Source organism: Talpa occidentalis, unplaced genomic scaffold (genome assembly GCF_014898055.3).
Source record: "Talpa occidentalis isolate TD23 unplaced genomic scaffold, MPIMG_talOcc4v2.1 talOcc4.12, whole genome shotgun sequence".
Classification (NCBI taxonomy): Eukaryota; Metazoa; Chordata; class Mammalia; order Eulipotyphla; family Talpidae; genus Talpa; species Talpa occidentalis.
In genome coordinates, this window is record NW_023601212.1 from 3,607,353 (window position 1) to 3,629,135 (window position 21,783).

Sequence of the window (21,783 nt, forward strand, 5' to 3'; positions counted from 1 at the left end):
ATTATATATGTTTATAGTGTGATGATTTGATGTATGTATGCATTGTGAAATGATTCCCACAATCAAGGGAAAAACATGTCACTCTCATCACCTATCACATGATGGATGTCCTTTTCAGTGCACCTGTGGCAAGAGTGCTTAAGAACTGCCCTCTTAACAAAATTCAAGTATATAATACAGTGCCGCTGACTGGTCACCGTGCTGTACACTAGATTGTCAGGACTTAATCATCTTGTCATTGAAAGTTTGTGCAATTTGACCAATATCTCCTCATTTCCCCAACCTCTCTCTACTGGCAACCATTGTTGTACGTTTTGTGGTTCTGTAAATTTGCCTTTTTCAGGTTCCACAGGTGAGTACAGTCATAAAGTATTTTGCATCTGACTTCCCTTAGCATGAGGCCCTCGTGATTCATCCATATGGTCTGCAAAAGGCAGGATTTCCTTCTTTTTTCTGACTGAGTAATATTCCATGTGTATACATACACAGATGCACATACATACAGATACATGATCTTTCCCCATTCATTTGTTGGCCGAAACTTACATTGTTTCCATATGTGGCCATTGTGACTAATGCTGCAGTGAATATGGAAGTTCAGATAATTCCTTAAAGTATTGATTTCATTTTCTCCAGACACAAATCCAGACATGGGCTTGCTGGATCATATGGTAGTTCTATTTTTATTTTCTTGAGAGACCTATGTACTACTTTCCTCAATGGCTGTATCAATTTAAATTTCCACTAACAATGTGCATTTTTGTCAACACTCACTGACTTTGATAATAGCCATCCTTGTGCCTTGGGGTTCTTGGCAGCCTGAGTCATATCTTAGGTGCACCTCCTGCAACTGGCCAAGGAAGGGAGACCCTCCAGTCCTGAGGCACGTGCGAGCTTAAGGGTAATCTCGACTTCAGATGGAAGTTTACTGCTTTACCATCGCTTACTGGCTTTGGGGGCAACCCTGGTTTTTTAAAAAATGAAAGAAGTTATCTCATAGCATAGGGATTGCTGTGCCAACGGCCCTTCCAAGTTATTCCCATGAAGTAGATACTTGTCCTCTCTATTAGCATAATTTTAATTTTTACAAGGCTAAAGAATGTTCCCTTGCAAACTTGCTTTGCCTTATAAAATTTTCCTCAAGTCACTTAATCTCGAGGGCATCAACTCCTTTGCTTCTTCTGCATAACTGCCTCTGAGCTCTCGACTGAGGCAGGAGGGGCACTCTCAGCTCCTTTGGTTTTCCCTCTCATTGATGATTTTTTTAATCAGTCGTGAGGAAACTTCATGAGTATGTGGTTTTTTTCCATAAGCTGCTTTCTTTCTGCTGTAGGTGTCACTCACAGCTACACCAAAACATGTGTCACAAGGGCGACCATCTCATCAGTCACACGTTCATTTAAAAAGGTGTGTGAACATATATGTGAACGTACTTACGTACTTATTGACTGAGCAGATGCAGGGTGTCACGCGGTGTTCCAGTGACTGAAAAGAGGCAAGCTAAACGGGGCCTGGGGAGGCGGTAAAAAGTTCAAGCAGGAAAGGAGTCATGAGGTCAAAAAAGAAGGACAGAGGTTGGGGAGGGTCAAGTGCAGGTTGTGAAGAGAATTGTGACGAGATGGCACAGTGAGGGCACAGGAGGGTGGGGGGAGTTGTGACTTCACACCAGCGGTCTTAGACTACAGAGGTGGTGCCTGAAGGTGACTCGACTCCGAGGCCACAGTCAAGGCTGAGGGTGACTTCCATTGGCTGGTGTGGATACGTTGCCAGAATCTAAGGACTGGTGAGGTGTTATTCCCTGAGGCTGGCTGGTCTTCGCTGCGCCTGGGAGGGGCTGTGATCCTGTCCTGTCAGCGTGTCCCAGACCGCCTTCCCTCGCCTCCAGGCCTCCTGCGCTGGCTCCCGTGTGCCATTTACTCCGAAGGAAGTGTGTGTTCCATTTGATGTCCATGCCGTGGGCTGTGTCACGAAGAAGACTCAGTCTTCATAAATAATTAAATCGTGCATTTTGCCACCAGGTATTCCTTGTCTCGGACCCTTTTGCCATTCTTTTTTTTTTTTTTAAGATTTATTTATTTTTATATAAGAACTAGGGTATCGACCAGAGGCGCAGGAGGGTGAGAGGACTCACCAGAGACAGAGTGGGGAGCAGAACAGGCAGACTGACTGAAATACACTGCTGAGGGGAGCAGCGGGGAGACAGGAGAGGTCTGCTGTGTCATGTGGGTTTCTCCCTGGCCGGCTGGGAATTGAACTGGTGCTGCAGAGGCTGCGGACAGCTTCATAGCACTGCGTTCAATCCGCTGCACCACTGGGGAGGCCCTCCTTTTGCCATTCTTGATTTTTATGTTCCTTCTGGAGTCACAGTTTTATAAGTTATCTCAGTTTGGAGATGCATCCTGACTTTCCACCCCACTTGACAGAGTCTTCTTGTAAAGCTGAACTGGAGGCACATGAAAAGCCGGCAATGCTCTCCATGAACACTTTGCATCTGGAGGTATCTGTGGTTGTATTCACTTGTCTGTGCAGACCAGCCACAAATCAGATTACTATTTGCAATGATACATTACAAAAAACATCCCACATTACTCAGACAGCCCTGTTTTCTTCTTGTACTGATTAAATAGAAGTGACTGCCAGATTTTGTAGCCTCGCCCCAACTTGAAATGTGATAGACAGGAACACAATGGGCTTTTATTAAATTGCTGTGCTGGCGGCAGGCTGGTTTTCTGCCAAGGAAGAGAGTGCTGCTTTCTCCACTTGCTTTATGAGCTATCAGTGAGTTAGCATAACATTCTCTCCTAAGACTGAGTGACAAATGGTGAGAAGAGCATTTGAACTATATACAGGTAGGTTACAATATAAAAAATATGCCCCTGCTCTGTTGTTGTTTTTTTTTTTTTTTTAACATGGGAAGCATAGAAGAGAAGCTGCTTCTTGAAAATAAAGAATTAAAAGAAAAAGTTGCCCTGAAATTGAGAAAAAAGTAAAAGAATTACCTCCACAGACATTGTTACCTAATTTCTAGGCCTCATGCTAAGTGCGGAGAATACCAGGATAACAGCATATGAGCTCTGGCCCCAAAAAGCTCGTGGTCCATGAGAGGAGACTGGCGCTCAGCTTCATTTTCCTTGGGGCATGTTCTGGTATTGCCGCAAACATGTAATAAAAAACCAGGAGACACAGGAGCAAGGCTGAACATCTCTATGGAAGTGGGATCCAGAAGGGTGTTCCAGAAGATACCTGAACTGCTGCCGACACACTGGATTCGAGTGTCAGTCGTGGTGGATGGGGGTGGCGGAACAAGCTTCCCAGGCAGAAGCTAAAGCTGCCAGGACTCAGCATCGGGGAGCATCCCGCCCGGCCTTGCTGGTGTTGGAGGTGGAACTGCAGGGACCAGTCAGACCAGAGACTCACTGGTGACACAGGAAGGGGCATGGGTCATACGCCTTATGTTTTTTTTTTTTTTTACTATTTTTTTAAAAAAGATTTATTTATTTATATAAGCACTCAGTACAGTCAGAAGCGCGGGAGGGTGAGGGAATTCACCAGAGCCAGAGGGGAGACCAGAGCAGGCAGACTGATGAAGCACACTGCAGAGGGGAGCAGCGGGCACGGCAGGAGAGGTCTGCGCGCCATGTGGGACCCTTGCCTGGCGGCCGGGGAACGAACCAGCGCTGCAGAGGCTGCAGGCAGCTTCACAACCCAGCGTTCAACCGCTGAGCCACTGGGGAGGCCCATATGCCTTAGGTTTTAAGGAAGAGACTTGGATTTATTTTTAGGACTATGGCTTAAGTATGGCAGCATATTAATTACCTTGGGTAGTTTGAAACAAATTCTATGTCCTCATTCCAAAGATTTTTTTAATTTTGTATGAGATAGACATGGGCACCAGTATTTTTGTGCTCCCCAGTGTTTTTGTTGTGATGAACCACCAGGGTTAAGAATCCAAGTCAGCAAAGGGTAGGAAGCATGCACTCACTGGCGAATCTGTAACAGCCCAATCCCGCTGGAGTCTGAGAGGGAAAGTGAATTCCAAGAATAGGGGGACAGCTGGCACTTCCGCTGTCAACAGTGGTCACCTCGCTGGGCCTCGGTTCTGCATGCGGCACTGGGAATTCAGTGACGTCCCTCCGACGACCCTCCAACATGGTTGCAGAATGTGGGCAAGACTGCATTAGGGTGGGTCACTTTCCAGGTGGGCTGGTCGAGCTGGAGTTGGCAACATTCTCTGTCATTTGGCACTCGTTACACTACGTCAGCCCACCAAGGCCTAGGAGAAGGCGGTCTGGGAGGTGCTTCCTCTTCTGCCACTGAACCCTCACTGCTGGGGATGGCACTGCTGCAGCCCTTTTGCTGCTGAGAGAAGACTGTGATGACTCTGCTCTGCAGACGGCACTGAGGACAGGACAAGCAACCCTGGAGCCTGCGCTACTTCTGGGCTTATTGAGATAATTTATTTCCATATTGTTTTGCCAACTTGAGCCTTTTGCAACAAGAAGATGTGCAAACTATGGATCAAAAAATGAGTATTCATGGGGCAAATACTCAACTTGTTGAAAGCAGGTTTTTTTTTTTTTTTTTAACTTGAGCTTGAGCAGTTGAGCAGTTTACACTGAATAAAAACAGACCTGAGGAGGGTTCCTTGAATAATCTGATTTCAACTCACGAAGAATGGAAAATTGACTTTAGTTAAAAGTTCCAAGACCGTACTGGGAGCATTCAGGAGACATGGGGAAACTGAAACCCATTTCATCCCAGCTCCCTGGAGTCAGTGTGGCTTTCCTGTGCCGTGTCCTCAGTGTCAGCCTGCAGGGGAAGCAAACGACGTGATACAAAGCAGAAATTTTGGGTTGATTACTGACTTGGCTTGACTCGACTGCTTTCTAGCTGTGTGACCCTCGCCAAGTTGCTTAACCTCTCCGAGCCTTGTTTGCTTTAATGTCGCATGAAAAAAATACCACCCATTTCAAAGAGTGAGTATTAAGTGGGGTAGTATAAAGCACTTAGTGTAGTAGATGGTGAATAATATCAGCAGAAGCAGTGTTAGTGGGAATATCCACTTGAGGAGTCCTTAGAGGAAGAGGAGACATGTTTGTCAGTAATGGCTCCATGAGGATTGTCCCAGGTTAAGCCTAGTGTCCACGGCTGCGTCTGAATGGACCAAGAGCCAAGAAGAAAAGGTTGGAATCATAAGTGCATCTCTTTGTTCAGTGTAGAACTTCTACAGGGAGCTTGAGAATGCCACTATTTAAAAAAAAAAAAAAAAAACAACAGAAATTGCAGTGACATAATAATGTCATGCAGGAAAAATTTGGTACATACTTAAAATGCATAAATGATTACCTTCCAGCTCGACTGTTTGCCTCTCAGACTAACAGCCTGAATTTCAGGAATTAAGGAGTTACCTTATGGTAATGAATGTCCCCCATGCTTAAAAGATATTCAGACTCTGAGAATCCAGAGATAACAGGATAAGATTTCCCTTGGGAAATGGAACATAATTTTCTTTAGGACCAAATGGCAAAATTGTACAATTTGGAAGGATGTTAGGGAAGATAATAAAAAATAAGAATACTTTTTGGAGTAAGAAAAAAATGTCGGAGCCAAGCTCTGTTACTTCAGAAGTAGGTTAGGTGATAATTCTTTCAAGGGCTGCAATTGAACTCCAAATCAAAAAGAAGCAATGTTTCATGAACAGCAAAGTCTGGAATGAAGGGTTTTGATGGCCTGTTAAAAGTTGAGAGTAGCAGATTTAAGGAATGAGCTTCTTCCTTTCAAGACTGTTCCCGACCTCTTTTTCATTGTCATCAGAAATCTAATCTGGTCAAAATCCTGACTCAATTTAACTGCTGCGTCGTGCCTCTCAGCCAACTCTATAAAAATGCTCAAATTATGTTGGCCTCGTCCTCGGGGGCCCTGCCCCTCCCTGCTGTGTGTGGCCGCTGCAGAAACTGCCCAGCTTCTGCTGAATGTGCTTTTAACTGTGCTGTCTAACGTGTCTCCTTATGTAAAGATGGAAGAAACCGATTTGCTGCTTTATTTTTCAAGTGGAAAGTAAAGATAGAAATACAAGAATTAGAAAAAAAATATGTGTATATATAAAATTCTGATTGTGCTACAGGTTTGGGTTTTTTGTTGTTGTTTGGTTTTTGCTGCTATACCTTTAAAGATACTGCTTTCCTCGATGGCATAAAGTTCCGGCATTCTTTACTACAATAATTATACATTTAGGTAATAAATCACTCTGACTAGCAGAGGGATGCTGTGATCCATATGAGAACCTATTGAATAACTTTATATCAAAATAAGCCCATACGACTTAGCACAGTTTTTAAAATTACATATTTTATGGACTCTTAAGTACTATAAACCAGACCACACTGTAATTCCTCAAATTATACAGACGTAGTTCACCCCTGTCATTTTACTAGTAAGGTAGAAGACCCAGGGAATAAGAAATGACTCGAACAGGTTTGTACAGATCCTGGGTGAATCAGCGGCCCACATGCTCCGACGCTTAAAAACCTTTCTAAAGTGAAGTTCACCTTGGCGCGACGGATGTGCTCGGTCATTTCCTAGAAGCAAGCTAGGCATTAAGACTTCATTTTATTTCATTTGGTTTCTCTTTACCCAAAAGGAATGTTTTATCTAAATTTGGGTTAGGTGGTTATGGAAAGAGGCATTAGGATCAAAATTTAGGCGAGTCCTTGAAAACTCATTAGCGGTTCTGAGTCTTTGAACCCAGCCAACTTTAATATACTTAACTCTTCTAGAATTCTCCCATGAGAGAGTTACTATTTTGTGAGGTATTGCACTATTCTCCAAAAATGGAAATGTCTTTGGGAGGTATGAAGTGGAATCTCAGTTATTTACACCTTACCATGATTCATTTTAATGAGCCACCTACCCGCTCCCGCCCCAACTTCAACCATAAACTAAAATTATGGTTTTTTTTTGAGGGGGGGTGAGAGGAAAAAAGATAGTAATGTGGCCATTAGGAATGGATTTCAAAGTAGATTTTGAAAATTGCCTGGTGATGGTAGATGTGGGCTGGTAGCGGAGAGCGGGCAGCCACCGAGCGGGTGGGGTCATGGCCTGGAAAGGTAGCACAGAAACCAGAGGCAGAAGAGCGCTAAATTTAGGTCTAACTTGCATGATGATGCCAAGGTGATGGTCCTCTCTAGGTCCCTACTTTCCTTTTCCTGTGGGGCACTTGGACACAGGGAAGAGCTCCAGGGACAAAGGGGAGCAGCTTGGCCTCTGCTAATTGTATTGGAGCGGTCTTGGATCCTCTGGGGCAGACGGCAGTGGCCCTCCCTCCTCAGCCCTTCTGGGGAGTGGGCTCGCAGCGCCCAGGCAAGGCAGCGCCACCACGTCACCAGACTTGGTGTCTGCGGTGGCAGAGCCTGGTGAGCTGACAGGGGAAGCCACTTCAAGGGGCCAGGCCAGAGCGGAAGGGGAGGGGCGGTTCTCGCCCCAAAGTGGGCCCAAGGCAGCCCTGCCTCGCCCTGCCTGCCCTCTGGCGTCTTCAGGGAAAACTGAAGGAACCTGGGTGCCCTAGAGAGACCTTTCCCCTCTGAAACCCTCAGGTCAGAGCAGCCGTCCTGGCCTGGAAGCATGAGGAGGCGGGCTCACCTGGTCTGCCAGTGAGGGAGCCAGGCCCGTCCAGGCCTCCCCAGATGCTGCTCACAGAGTGCTCGGGGGTTCCCCTGGTGGCAGACTCTGTCCTTGGGACCTTTAACCCCGGGGCTCCCCGCCTGGCCTGCTCTTTCTTAGCCCTTCGCATTCCTGACTCCTTCTAGGCTGAAAGACCACTTTCCCTGACTGCTGCTCTTAGGAAATGTCTTCTCTTTCTCTCTCAGCCCCCATTTAATTATTTAAATAACTTCAAGGGAATAATTCCAAGCCCCATTGGTGGTTCTGTGTTCTCTGGCTGCCTCTGCCTTATGGGACCGTCAAGGCTGCGTCTGCTTTGCGACTCTTCTGGCTCCTGCCCGCGGTGTGCTGGTTTCAGTGGGAGTCAAGGGGTGGTGTTCTCAGTTCCGGAAAGGGCCAGGCTGAGGCTGTGGAAGACAGAGCAGAGTTTGTCTCGCCTTGAAAGAGGCAGGGGCTACCCCGTCCTGAGGTGGAGGGAAGCTGGAGGCAGAGCTGCAGCCCGAGGAGCTGGCTTTTTCCTCAGGAAGGAGCTTTGTCTGTTCTCCAGCGCTGGCGCAAGCTTTGTTGAGGCTCTGGAATGGCACACTGTGTGGAAATTTTGGACTCTGGTCTTAAAAATGGAAGGAGACATGGTTTGATCTGATGTCACCTACGGGTTATTATGTTCAGGAAAAAAGCAAAAAGCCTTTGTTCCCTGTGTGAACTGGGAACTTTTAAGAGCTGCTCTCTCAAGACTGTAACCGCCTTGAAGGAAGGGCCTGCGCGCCGATGGAGCATAGAGCTCTCCATCCTTTAAAAAGCTCTAATGCTAAATTAGCTGAACACTAAGGTGAACTAAGCACTACAGTGCTCCTCCCTCAGTGAGAGAAGGCTGCCAAGAGCACTGGCAGCAGTGGGGTGTAACCCCCCGGGAAGAGGCTGGCTGAATTTCAGCATAACTGACAGCCCTGTTCCTGAGGCGGTCGCCATGCTTACCGCCCTCTTTCCCTTGCCTTTGTCCCCCGGACATTGAAATAGAACAGTCCTGGGGACAAAGGTGGCGGGGTAGCAGGAAACGAGTTACCAAGTGCTCCCCACAGCGACCCTGGGTCTCCATGTAACCCCCAGAGAATGATTTGAGACACATGAAACAGTCCTGCGTGCCCTTATTTATACTGTGACGCAGGTAGGGAGCAATGCAGGTAGGGATCCTGTCACTTGCTTCCAATCGCAAGGCTAGAAAGTGGCAAGGCTGGAAGCCTAAATGAGATCACATTCATGTGGTGAGAAACACATTCTGTTTCCATTAAAAGACACTCATAGTAAAGTGACCTAAGAAGCTGAAGGCGTCACTCACGTCCTAGTTGGACCCGGGGTTCCCCTCCATGAGAGCGCCCCCTTTTAGAGGAAAAGGCAGAAGAGAGTGGCCCTTAGACCTGGGAGCTTCTCTGTCCTAGTGGAGTGGAACCCTAGACTTTGTTACGCCTGCCCTGGGCGGCTGTGGGAGGGACCCTGCCTTGGCCCGTGCGTGGCGCTCACACGTTCCTCACCGGGCCAGCCTGGGCGCCATCTTTGCTTTCAGCCAGTCTTGTTTTACAGCTTTCCCCCTTGGGCTTGGTCATCCCACATTTCCAGTGCCTGATGGTTTTGGCAGAATCGCCTTAACATTCAAAAACTCTCAGTATCCAATTTCTTGAAATGCTACTAAGCAGCGTTAGTTTGGGTTCTTTATGCAAACACAAACCCGGCTGGCGCTCCCAGTTGCATTTACCATCTGCCTGCCCGTGACGGCGAGCCAGGCCCCGTCCTGGCCTGTGTTGTTTCCTCCTTGAGGATCAGAGTGACACACTGGCCGTGAATGCAGGCTGGCAAGCGCACGTCAACATGTTTTGTTTGAAACTCAACTATGTCACGAAATTGCATGTAACCCAAACTTGAATTTCTAAGAAAACATCATGCACACAAGCAGATTCAGTCCTGATAGCATCTCTCGGTGGCCACTCCCCGGCACTGCTGCTGGCTTGGCCCGCACTGCCCCGGTGGGCACTGAGAAGTGTCCAAAAGTCTAAACATTTTCACTTCCACATCCATTCTCGTTGTCTCTGTGTCTCTGTCTCTCTCCCTTCCTCCTTCCCTCCCTCTCTCTCTCCTTTATTTTCCTTTATTGAGCGGGCACTGGTTTACAATACTGTGCATGATATGGGGGCTAGGTTCTCAGCTCCTCAGGTGTGTGTTACCACCTGCCATCAGAGCACCCACAGCCCCCCCCAGACCACTGGCCCCCTCCCTGCCTGGTTCCCACCCCACCTCCCCCCTCTCCAGCAGCCTCTATTCTGCTGCCATATTTCTAGGATTTGCTTCGGTTTAGCTTTGTCAGTTTCTTTGTTTTGTTTCTCCACATTATACATATGAACAGAATCACCTGGAATTTGATTTTCTCTTTCTGACTTATTTCACTTTGCCTGATACCCCTGCCCCAGTTCCATCCATGTTGTGGCAAATGGTAAGAGTTCATCCTTTTTACAGCTAAATGGAATTACATTGTGTACTCTGCCATCTCTCCTTTTAAAAATATAATTTATTTTTAACTGAGGTGACAGTGGGGCACCCCACCAGGTATTACCACCATTGGACACCCACCACGAGCTCACCCATATTCCAGCACCGTGGACCATTGTGCTTTCTCCCCCTTTCTTCTCCCTTCCTGCTCCCTCCCCTGCTTGGCGCTCAGTTCTGTTGTCAGCTTTCAAGGCTTAGTTTTTCTTTATCTGACTATAATTTAGTTACTTATATTCCACATATTAGTGACACCATCTAGTATTTATCTTTCTCCTGACTTATTTCACGTAGTGTTATCCTTTCAGGCCCCACCCATGTTGCCATGAGCGGCATGCGTGTCTCTTTTTTGATCACTGAGTAGTGTTCCCAGAATAGCAGAAGTGATCTTGACAAAGAAGAAAGGGAGTGGACGTATCACACTTCCCGACCGCAGGTATTATAATTATAATAATTAAACAACCTGGTATTGGAACAAAACTAGACATACAGGTCGATGGAATAGAATTGAGAGCCCACAAATAAGCCCACATACATATGGATAGTTCATCTGTGACAAAGGAGCCAAAAACATGAACGAACAGACAGCCTCTCCAATAAGGGCTGTGGGAAAACTGGACAGCTGCGTGCAGGAGAACGAAACGAGATCCCGGTCTCATACGTGCACCAGAGTCAGCTCAAAATGGCTCAGACTTGGATGTAAAACCCGAACCCATAAAATACATAGAAGAGGACATTGGCAAAACATTGCAGGACATAGCCTTCATGCAGCCTTTAGGGGTCTCCAACGGCCGGGAGAATAAAGGAGAACATGCGTCAGACTGTAACGGGTCTGTACAGCGATAGAGACCACTAAAATGAAAAGACTTCCTGTTGAGTGGGGGAAGATAATTTTCACACCATGCGTCTGACAAAGGACTGATTTCAAAGATATACAAAGAATTCATAAAAACCTAGCTCCCCCGCCCCCCAAAAAAACACAATCAAGGAATGGGCAAAAGAACTAAACAGACTCTTCCCCAAAGAAGACATTCAGATGGCCTGCAGGCATATGCCGGACGTCCACAATCACTTCTTACTTGACAAATACACACCGGGCCCGCAAGGAGAGACCGCCTCACGCCTGTGAGAATGGCCCATGTTGAGAGACTGGAAGCAGCAGGACTGTGGGGAAAGGGAGCCTCCTGCCGGCGGCTGGGAGTGCAGACTGGCCCAGCCCCTGGGGAGGCAGAACTGTGACCCAGTAATGCCATTCCTAGGCATCTATCCAAAAACTTCAGAAACCACTCATTTGAAAGGAAACCTGCACTGCCATGTTTATTGCCATGCTCATTACTGTCGTGAAGCCGTGGAAAGCGCCTCAGTGCCCCGGAGCAGACGAGTGGGTCGAGAAGCTGTGGCAAATGTACATCCTCTCTTTCCCACCAAGGGCCTCTCATGCTCCCCGGGATCTGGTGTAGGTGTCTTCGCCCTTTCTCCTAAGACACAGACAAGGTCAGCGTGTCTTTCTCTGAAACTGTACCTCCCAGCAAGAATGGGATTTGAGGCCATCTTTGTGCTTAGATCATGGCGAGCAGTTTCCTTGATGACTGTGAAAGTCAGGTATTAGGTTTCCTCTGGCTGCTAGGAAAGGTATATTCTTCCTTTAGCCTGTCAGAATTCCTGGAGTTAAGCCCCCTTCCGAGGCCGGAGATCCTCAACCGCAGGCGGCCACGGTCCCTGAGCATCCGCAAGGGAGAAACTCGAGGACTCATGTGGGCTGTAATCAGAGGAGCGGCGGCCACAGGCTGGCAGAGGGCGGTGGTGGGAAGGAACTTCTTTGTAGGCCCCTGAGGCAGCCCGGAGGAAGGAAAGGGACCAGGCTTAGGGCACCTGCACGGAGGTGTGTGGGGGTGCTGGCAGGAGGTGTGTGGGGGAGCTGGGGTTGTGATGGTGAGCAAGCCCTGACCGCACGGAGGCCGGTGTGCCCTGGGTGCCGCCTTCCGCCTGCTCTCAGCTCCCCACTGCTGGAGTATCATTGCGGAGCTCCCCAAACTCACAGAGAAGCCCCAGGGCGCTGAGGCCCAGCTCTGCGTGGGCTGCCTCCAGCCGGAGGAAGGAGGAACGCAGCAGGCTTGCCAAGTGATGAGCGCCCTGCCCGGGAGAATGCGGAGAGCAGCTCTTTCTTCATTCCTTCCCCTGCGGCAAAATGAAAGTGCACCCAAGGCCACTGAGACCTGTGCTCGGGACAGCGTGACCTCTCCTGCTCAGTCTGGGCCAGGAAATGGTGCAGAGCCTGTCACTTCAGCTCTAACTCCAGTTTAGGAAGTTGTTCTGCATTCATTCTGGTCTCTAGAAAATGCTGTGTTGCACATTTGTGCTTTTTTTTTTTTTTTATAAAAAAGCTTCTCCATATTTAAGATTTGATTCATGCAAACATTTGACTACGAGATAAAGAGATTCGAAAGATGAAAATTAAAGGGCAGAATCCTCTATTTATAATGCAGTGTCATCTTCAGTGACCAGCCCCAAACACATAGCTTTCAGCTTATTCCTCTCCTTAATTCCACTTTTACGTTGTTGTCAAAACTACAAGGTGATTAACGCCTTCTAGCAGATGTATTCAGGTTCAAGTAACAACTTTTGTCAAATGTTCACTTTGGTGGTACGGAGGCGCCATCTGTGTAAGATTGAATTGTAGCTGGACGATGTCTAAATTAAAATTTGACCAAAGGGAATTATTCCATTAACAATAATTAAGGTGATTGTTGTTATAAATAACAATGCAGAGGAAGACGTGAGCGGTCCCCACATGCTCAACGTGAGCTGTTGCATTCTTTCATCCCGTGTCGTTGGCAATATTAAATAATATAACCCATTGAAATCATTCTAAGGATGAGGGCTATCATGACAGTCCTGCTTTATTTCTAAGAGGAAACTTAAAAAGAAATCGTGCGCCTGTTGGCACAGTCAGCTGATGGCGGCCCCTGTGGGCCACAGTGCAGTGCTCAGCGGGCACAGCCAGGCGGGCCCTGCGGTAGAGCCGGGGAGAGACATCTGAGGGAAGGCTCAGAGGACTGTGTCTAGAAGTGATGTGACGTGGCAGTCACTGCAAGGCAGCTGGAGAGGCTCACAGTGCCAGTTAGCTTCTGCTGAGCGACACCTTCCCGTGCTGCTCTGCACCAGCCAGCCTCCGCGCGCTTCCCAGGCTGTGCGTGCCAAGAAGCCTCAGCCTGCCTTGATGTTTCGTCACAAGGATGCCCACCACAGCCTTGAGAGTAGCTTTTTCCCCAGGTAGCCGGATGGGGCCGGAGGCTGCTTCTCTCTTTGGAGTCGGGTCACCTTAGACACGCCCATTGGCCGGTCTTAGACAAGGGTTTGCTGCCTCAGGGTTTGCTTCCCCCCTTTTCTTCTGCACCTTCAAATCCCAGACAGACACATGCGGTGATTCTGAACCCGGGCTGAGGTCACCCACAGGGAACAGTTGCAATGTCTAGAAGACTTCTGTGATTGACACAGTTATGGGGTGGGTGCCACTGGCATCCAGTGGGCAGAGGTCACGCCTCCACCCACCAAAGAATGTTTCCAGTGCTGAGGTTGAGAAGCCCTGAAGGGGAGAGAAGAAATTACGTGACTAAATGAAGGAATAAGTCTTAAATTGGCAGTAGCTCTTGGTAAAAAGAACAGAAGCATTTTAAAACTCTCTCTCTCAACACATCCCTTCTTCTGACAGTCCAAAATTATTCTGGGGGAAGCAATGAACACAGAGTTCCATTTATACAATATTTATTAAACATCAATTCCAGCCAGATTTTTAGGAAATTCAAACTCAGATGCGAGGAGGCTGATGGAGACTCCAGTCAGTTTTATGGCATGTGTGGTGCTGTGGTAGAGGTCTTGTTCGGGAGGTCAAGAAACCCTGTCTGGGGCAGTCGGAGAATGCTTTTAGTCATGAAAATTTTTTAAAGAAACCATTTTGAATACTTTGGGCCTTTGACTACAACTTGAGATTTATTGTACGCTGGTGGAATCTCTCTGTCTATTGGATTTTTAATGTGCTTAGTCACTATGTACTTTCTGGTGTGCTTTTAAGATTCTAGAATTCATTTCAAATTCATTGAGATGGGCTTATGCTCTTATCAGGCATGGGGAAAACTGCTGTTCTTGTGAATAGGGCCATAAATCTGAGTTAGAGTCTTTAGAACAGTGACCACCCCGTTGTCACACACACCACAGAAGATCTTAGAATTCTGGCAGTGCAGTCACCACAGTCCTTGGTAATGAAAACAAGAGCCCTGGTCTGATTATTCAAATCTCTTCATTTTCTTAGCAATACTCACATCTAATAAAATTTAATGACCTTTGCTGTCTAGGTAGTAACCCACAGAAGATAAACAAGCATCTCCTCGGTGTTATCTGAGTGTGTGTGTGTCAGTGACCCAGTGACCGCCCCCAGATCAGCGGCTACGTGGCACATGCTCGAGGCTTGCCCCGCAGAGACGTCAGAGCCCAATGAGGGAATGAGCAGGGCCCATTGCTGTGTGCAGCCCATCCTTCCCTCCGCCTCCCGGCCGCCCGTCTCGCTACTGACCTTTGCTCCGCCACTACCCGTCCAGGTCCTCAGCCTCCTTCTTGGTGTTCTCTGTAGCTTCTCCACTGTGCCGGCCTTCCCTCCAGCCCTGGGTGGGGGCGTGGGGGGTGGTGCGTGCAGTGTACATGTCTTTTTCAAAAGTAACCTCCAGGGCTTCCCTGGTGGTGCAAGGGGTTAAGATGGAACCTATGAAGCTGTCCGCAGCCTCTGCAGCACGAGTTCGATCCCCGGCCAGGGAGCTACCCGCACGGCACAACAGACCTCGCCTGTCTCCCTGCTGCTCCCCTCAGCAGTGGATTTCAGTAGATCCACCTGTTCTGCTCCCCACTCTGTCTCTGGTGAATCTCCCCCACCCCACCCCCTCGCACCTCTGGTCTGTACCCCAGCTCTTGTATGCATAAAAATAAAATAAATCTTATAAAAAAAGTAACCTCCACCCAGCCTTCAGAGCCTCTCCCATGAAATCAACCATTTTCCAGAATGACTTTTTTGGGGTGGCACATGTTTGCTCCCCTATAGTGTCCATATGAAGTCACAAGAGATTCAGTATGAATGTTGGAAAGGGAGGAAGGACATGCAAGGGACAGGAGGCACAGGTGGTTTGGGATAAGAACTTCCCCTTGACTCCAACTTAAAGGGGAGAATTAAAGTCCTTGGAGGGTATCTCCTTAATAATCACCCATGGGCTCACTTAGGGAATCACACCCCGCTCTCCTCTCTTTTTGTCCATTAAGCAAAGAGCCATCGCCTTCCTGCCTGAGGATAAAATATCTGTTTTCCCACTGACACTCATCACCATTTAAATGTGCTTAAGTGTCTCAGGGTGCAGCGGCAGCCTACGCACAGGCGTGCCGGTGGGCCTGGCCAGGTGGTGCAGAAGACTAGCAGCCTGGAGAAGTGGGGCTGGCAGGTCCCAGCTACAGGGCAGGCAGCCCTGTCCCTTCAGCAGTGCCATCCATCTAATGGGGTCACACAGTCGGGCCAGAGGTGGAAAGATTCAGTGCGGGGTTGTGGTCAGCCCAGTGGGAGCAGCACAGTTCAGACCCTTGGCATTCTGAACACAGCCAGGGCTTCTGGAGCTCAGAATTAATCACAAGGCTTTGGACACCAGCTTGCAGCGTGGACTCAGCCTGCACCCCATGTTGCCTGTTATAAGTTGAGTTTTCCTAAAGGCACAGCCAAGCACAGGATTGCTACAAGGCCCTCCTCCGAGAGACTAGACTCCCACCCTGACGTCTGGCCATCCAGAACCTTCCTGCTGAGTGTGGGGTCTCCTCCCACCCAAATGTCCTTTCCTTCTTTCTCATAGGGGTCTGTCTCTGACTGCCCCCTGAGTTTTGCTCCCCTTTGTCCTTCTAGGCATTTCCCCCCATGCCTCTGTGGTGCATCCAATCCTGTCTTGAGTCCGTTTTCAGGAGAGCCTGCACTGATATGGGCAGCCCCAAGGGCAAATGCCAGAAAGATTTAAGAACCTCCATAAAGACTTGTTTTCCTAGAGGAGTTTTTTCCCCTTGAATCCTCTGTCCCCCAAATTTCTGATAAACAACATTAACTAATGAGTTGTTTGTCTCCAACGACCCCTAGACTCTCCGACTAAGAGCCGTTTCCCAAGGCCTTGCCCCTGCACAGCAGTGTTATAGGCCACAGTGCTGTCAGGGCAGGGCCAGGAATGCAAGCTCCAGCCCAGGCCTGCAGGCCAGAGGGTTCTCATACCCTTGGGGGCTCCCATTCCAAATCTGCTTTAACTAGTGATCATTAAAAGTGATCATTAAACTTGAGGGAAGGGCAGATCTGAGGCCTGTGTGGTCCCTCTCTCCCTCCCTCCCTTCCCCCACCCTCCCCCCTTCAGGTTGTAGGTGGTCCCGGAGCCTGTGCCCACGCCATCCACCCTCAGTGGTCACTGTGTGGTTCTGATGAGGCTTCAGGAGCCACCCTGTGATCTGATGGAAACACCTGGTGGTGGGCACCGTGTGGGGGCCTCCACCCAGTACCCCCAGGTCCCGCCCGGAGCTGTGTGCTGCCTTACTTACCGTTTAAGTATGTGTGTTTGCTTTTGCTGTTTATTTCTTTCCTCTTTTTCATATCCCTTAATTTTTGTAGTCCAACATTAATTTTTGTTGAGTCAGCTCATTTTATCGTCTGGAGTCTGCATATTGCACATGAGTGAAATCACAGGGTATTTGACTTTCTCTACCTGCCTTACTTCACTTAGTGCACACCTGCCAGGCCCGCCTGTGTTGTCACAAATGGCAGGGCCGCATCCGTTCTTAGAGATGAGGAATCGTCCCCGGGTGCGTGCAGACTCACCTTCTTTCTCCACTCATCTGTCAGTGGCGTTGGCTTCCAGTCCTTGGCTGTTGAGGGTTGTTGCAATCAACATGGGGGTAAAGAAGCTTCAAAATAGTTTTTTTGTATTTTTCAGGTAAATATCCAGAACGGGGAGAGCAGGATTGTATGGAATTTCTGTGTTTAGTGTCTGGAGCCATCTCCCCACTGCCTTCCGTCGCGCAGGCGCGTGCTGCTATGGCACGCCTTTCCCAAAGTGCGTGCTGTGGAGCACTGATTCCCAGCGGTGGTCGTAGTTGTTCTGCAAAAGTGGCTCCAGGGTGTTCGAGTCATCAAACCAGGAGGCCGCCAGGCGGGCAGCTCTCTTGTCCCCGTGGCCTGTGTCACTAACCAAGTCTCAGCCCGTCGTGCCTCAGGTCACAAAACCAAACCTAGGGGCAGCCTCCGGCACAGAGCCAGATGGGCTCCCAGCCTGCCCCTCCCGTGCTGTCTCCTTTGGCTCCTGCACCCCCCGGCCCCCGTGTGGGAGCAGCCCTGACCGCTGCAGTCTACCAGTACTTCAAGACTGCGAATCGGTTCTTGCCCAAGAATAAAAAAAAAAAAAAAAAAACAGAAACATGTCTCACTTGTCTTTCCTCATCGGTCAGCTGCGATTTCAAAATGCTGGACTAAAAATATAGAAAAGAATTTAAAAGTAAAAAGATTTTAACCACAGGTCTTCTTAGGTTGGGCTTATAACTAGAGTGTTGTGAATCTTCAAGAGGGCGGTAGCCAGGGCGCCCCAGCCCAGGGGTCCCTCTGGGCCCCGCGGGGGCGCTGTCACGAGTGAAGCTCAGAGCAGATGCACGGGGCACGGGAGAGGACCGGGGTGGGCGCTGGGTGGTCAGGAGGGCTCAGCCAAGCCAGGCTGCCCCCCTGGCTCCTGCAGCCGGGGCAGCGGGACTGGGCATAACTGGCCCGGATGCTCCTCTGGCAGCAGAAGAGTGTTGAGCTGGCCCCGTCTTCAACTTTAAATGCTGCCAGATCAACTGGGGGCGCCGCTCATTCTTTCAGTTCCTTCTGCCCAGGTTCAGCTGCGCCCCCTCAGAAAACAGAGCTTGCGGCGTCCGAGGAAAGCAGGTCACAGTCTGAACGCATTTGGCAGGGAAGGGTGTTGGGTTCTAGCCCTGAACACCTCCTTTGGCAACATTCAGACGTCAAGTTTTTGCCAGGTCAACTGTCCCTGTTTCTGAGAAACCGCGGAAGGGCCGTGTCTGGACGCCCTCGTCTGAAGGGCTCCGGGTTCGCATCTGAACTGCTGCCCGTCAGCGGCTGGTGCCAGCACCCCCTCCTGGGCCCTGTGCGTGGGCTCTGGCGTGTGCTGTGGGCTCCACAGGGCTCTTATCACACACCACCCCCCCCCCCACCCCCCCGCCCCGAGTCTGGGTTCCTTTCCACCCAGACCAACAGGACAGACACCGGCAGGGGAGCTGTCTAGACCCAGCGGGAAGGATTTCAGAATTTCAGAGCAGGGCTGACAGTCACAGCAGCTCCAGGGGCTGGTGTGGTGGGGTGGCCTCCTGCTGGCTCAGCCGGCAGCAGACCCTGGCCCCAGGCTGAGCCCCTCAGGGCCTCTGGCAAGGGAAGGGAGCAGCTGCCGCCCTGCAGCTTCTTGGCAAGGAAGATCTGATTCACTGCGTGCTTCCTTCCTTCCACTGATGATCTGAGGGCATCCATTATGCCAGAGATGAGCGATTTCTCCAGACACGCAGACTCGTTTCCATCTCTGCAGTGCTCACTCGGCCCCGGGACCCCAGGCCATGGGACCCCGTTGTGAAACGTCCCTGTGCGCTTCGCGTGTGGGCGTGTAGGGGAGGCCTGTCTGTGGGGGTGTGTAACAGGAGGTGGGGAGGAGGCTGTGGGGGCCGGTGGAGGAGGGGCTGGTGATGACGGGGGACTGAGTACAGTGGAGCAGCAGGAAGGTGTCAGGGAGCTCTGGTCTGAGGGACGCGCGTTCACCTGTACTTACCTGCGCAGAGGCTGGCGATGGCCCTGCTGACCAGCAGGACGAGAACGCTGGCGGAATGCCTCGTCCAGGATGTTTTCTAATGTCCAAAGGAAATAAAATGATCATAGTTTCTTAAGAAAAATCATCACGTGGAATGAAGTTGGGCTCACAGAACTTGGGGTTCCCCACCCTCCAGGGGCTGTGGGTGGGGCAGCTGTGGGGCCCGGGAGGCTTGGCCCTCCCTCAGCATGGGTGTGTGGGAGCGGGATGGGAAGGGTCTGGGCTTTGCAGGCGAGACAGCCTGTCCCGGGCTCTGGTGAGGGCATGTTTGGTTGAGGGGCAGACGCCGCTGACGTTCCTTCTTCTCCTGTCCATGGACTGGCAGGTTTTCAGCAACTGCCCTTCCTCTGCGGCTGTGCACTGTGCAGCCCCCGTGCCATCCTCGCCACCCGAACTGACTGCAAGCTGCCTTCAGTGCCCAGTCAGCCCCAGCAGCCACGGCGCTGTCGGGCAGGGCGCGTGCTGGACGCGAGCTCCTCTGATGTTCGCTGGACCTGAGTGGATCGCAGCCCCGCAGTGCGAGAGGAGAGGGGAAGGAGGTGCAGCGCCCGCCTACCTTTGGCACCCAGGAGGAGGTTAAGGGCGGCTCTCAGGACATGGCGCTTCTGTCCTGCTGCAGCCAGGACTCGACACCCCCAGGGAGGGCTGCACGGGCGCGTGAGCAGGAGCCTCCTCTCTGCCCAGCCCCGAAGCCCAGGCGCGGGCCCCGCCGTTCAGTCTGAACAAGCCGGTCTGCGATTGTTCCTGCCACAGCTGCTCCTCATCCTTGTCAGACAGACAACGAGGTGTGTGACCCACGGCTGTCACAGATTACCTGCACAGGCCACGTGGCGGGACAAGCCGTTCCTTCTTTTCTCAACAGTCAATCAGCCTGGCTGTGAAGAGCCCATTAGGGCGCTCGGCTGTGCTTCTCCTGCCTCTCCTGTCCTCTCCCGCATCCCTGCAGAAAGACCTGCAGGCCCGGCTGCTTCGGCGTTAATTAAGGTGGGGGCCGAGCCGCTGCCACTGGTGGGTGACAATTACACACACGAGCAGACGTTCCCATTAGTGCCTCCCCAGCGCTGTTCCCGCTCTGTTTCCGCGGCTCGGTTTCTTCTGGGACTCGTGATAACAGCCGTTCCTGCTTCCTCGGTCTCTCAGCTTCTGCCGTGAGAATGAAGCTGTGTCTGAAACTGCCAAGAGGAAAAGGATAATTTGTGATGTTTTCTGTGCCTGACATCACACTGACACACAGTGGGGAGGCACAGGCCGGGTGGGCGGGTGGCTGGGCCAGGTGGGGTTGCCGCCCGCATGGCCCAAATTTGTTCATTTGTTTATGTATCCAGCTGGTGGCTACTAAATGCTCACTGCATTGGCCGTGGCGGTGGCGGGGATGGATTTAGAGTCTCTCAGGAGTGCAGTTCACACGCTGCTTCTCCTCTAGGTGGGGCCTGGCTGATTATTCACACACTAATCCTCTCTGCCTAAAAGAGGAGAAATGTGTTCTGAGGGAGACAGAATGAGCTATTGGCTTCCACCTGGGGCTCCTTAAGTCCTTAGAAATAGTTTCTAGTGAGTTAAAAAATCTTTTCAAGTTTCGAAGTTATCTGTAGCTGCAGAACTCAATTCCCTCTTCGCTCCAAGGGAAACTTTATTACTGAGCCCCCGTAGTTTGTGGAAAGCGGATGTAGAGGCTGTATGTCCTCAGAAGTGGGGGACCTCTCCCCGGCACCTCCTCCTCCAGGCCTCACAGGCAGACACCCAGGGAGGCCATGGCGTTGCCGAGGGACAAGGGTGCCCTCCAGTGGCCCACCGAGGCTAGATGCTTTCGTCAGCTCGTCGCCTGGGAATGGAAAGACAGTTTGTTCTCTACCTGACTTCACTGCTGACAAGCGGGAGCAACTTGACCTGGTTGGTGATTACCTCAGCCTCTTCCTCTTGGAGATGGTCTCTCTTGGAGTGGTGTGGTGTGAGTGCCTGCAGAAAGTGCCGTCTTGGCGCTGGAAAAACTGGAGTTGAGAGTCCGTCTTAAACAAGAAAAATGAAACATCTTTTCTCTAACCCTCAATAGGGGACTGTGTGGGCATTAAAATAAACAAATGTGCTAATGCCTCACGCGCGGCGCTCCCCGAGCAACAGAGCGCAGCACCAGTCCTCTCCGAGAGGCCGCTCCCTGCTCTTCCTCTGGTGTCAGGTCCTCCCCATGTCAGTAGCTCCAGGGGACGGGAGCGCAGTGAAATGCCTGGAGGGGCACCATGATTCTCAGCAAGCCCCTTAGTCCCCTTTATAAAGCCCTGAGTGAGTGCCCCGCAGGGCAGGCGGGAGACCTAGCAAGACCCCTGCCGCAGGCTTCCGGCGGCCGCGCGTCTTTGAGCTCCAGTCCCCCCTGAGCAGCTGCCGGCCTGAGCCACCTGCTCGGGGCACGGCGGGAGCCCAGGACCGTGGCAAAACACAGCGTGTCCCCGAAGACCTTTCTTTGTGTGTCAGCGTCACCCGAGCCTGGGGGACCTTGGCCACTGACCAAAATAAGTACTTTGGTAACTGCTGGGCCAGTGGCGCCGGTCCACGGCACCGCCAGCCACTCGCAGCGGGTCCTTCCCGAGGGACAGTCCTCACTCAGTGCCCACGCTGGTCGCCGGGCCAGCGGGGAGGAGCGGCCCCGGCCCCCGGGCCCCTGCAGGTCTCTGCCCCGCCGCCCCTCCAGAGC

At 50.8% G+C, this 21,783-nt stretch overlaps 3 long non-coding RNA genes across 5 annotated transcripts in view; 1 reads left to right on the forward strand and 2 right to left on the reverse strand.

Moving 5' to 3' along the window:
* The window catches only part of LOC119240413 (uncharacterized), a 29,886-nt gene extending 12,254 nt beyond the window's left edge, over positions 1-17,632 (forward strand). For all 3 annotated transcript variants that reach the window (XR_005124136.1, XR_008550982.1, XR_005124135.2), the window contains exon 3: positions 17,187-17,632. This is a non-coding gene — a long non-coding RNA (uncharacterized LOC119240413). The remainder of the gene's footprint in view (positions 1-17,186) is intronic.
* LOC129145445 (uncharacterized) lies at positions 12,239-17,670 on the reverse strand. Its single transcript, XR_008550983.1, has 3 exons — positions 16,795-17,670; positions 14,765-14,922; positions 12,239-13,780 (listed from the first exon to the last, which is right to left on the reverse strand). It is a non-coding gene; the product is annotated as an uncharacterized LOC129145445 (long non-coding RNA).
* A 1,078-nt stretch (positions 17,671-18,748) lies between these two features.
* On the reverse strand, positions 18,749-21,602 carry LOC129145446 (uncharacterized). The gene is made up of 3 exons (XR_008550984.1): positions 21,000-21,602; positions 19,654-20,269; positions 18,749-19,134 (listed from the first exon to the last, which is right to left on the reverse strand). It is a non-coding gene; the product is annotated as an uncharacterized LOC129145446 (long non-coding RNA).
* Between the last annotated feature and the right edge of the window lie 181 nt (positions 21,603-21,783).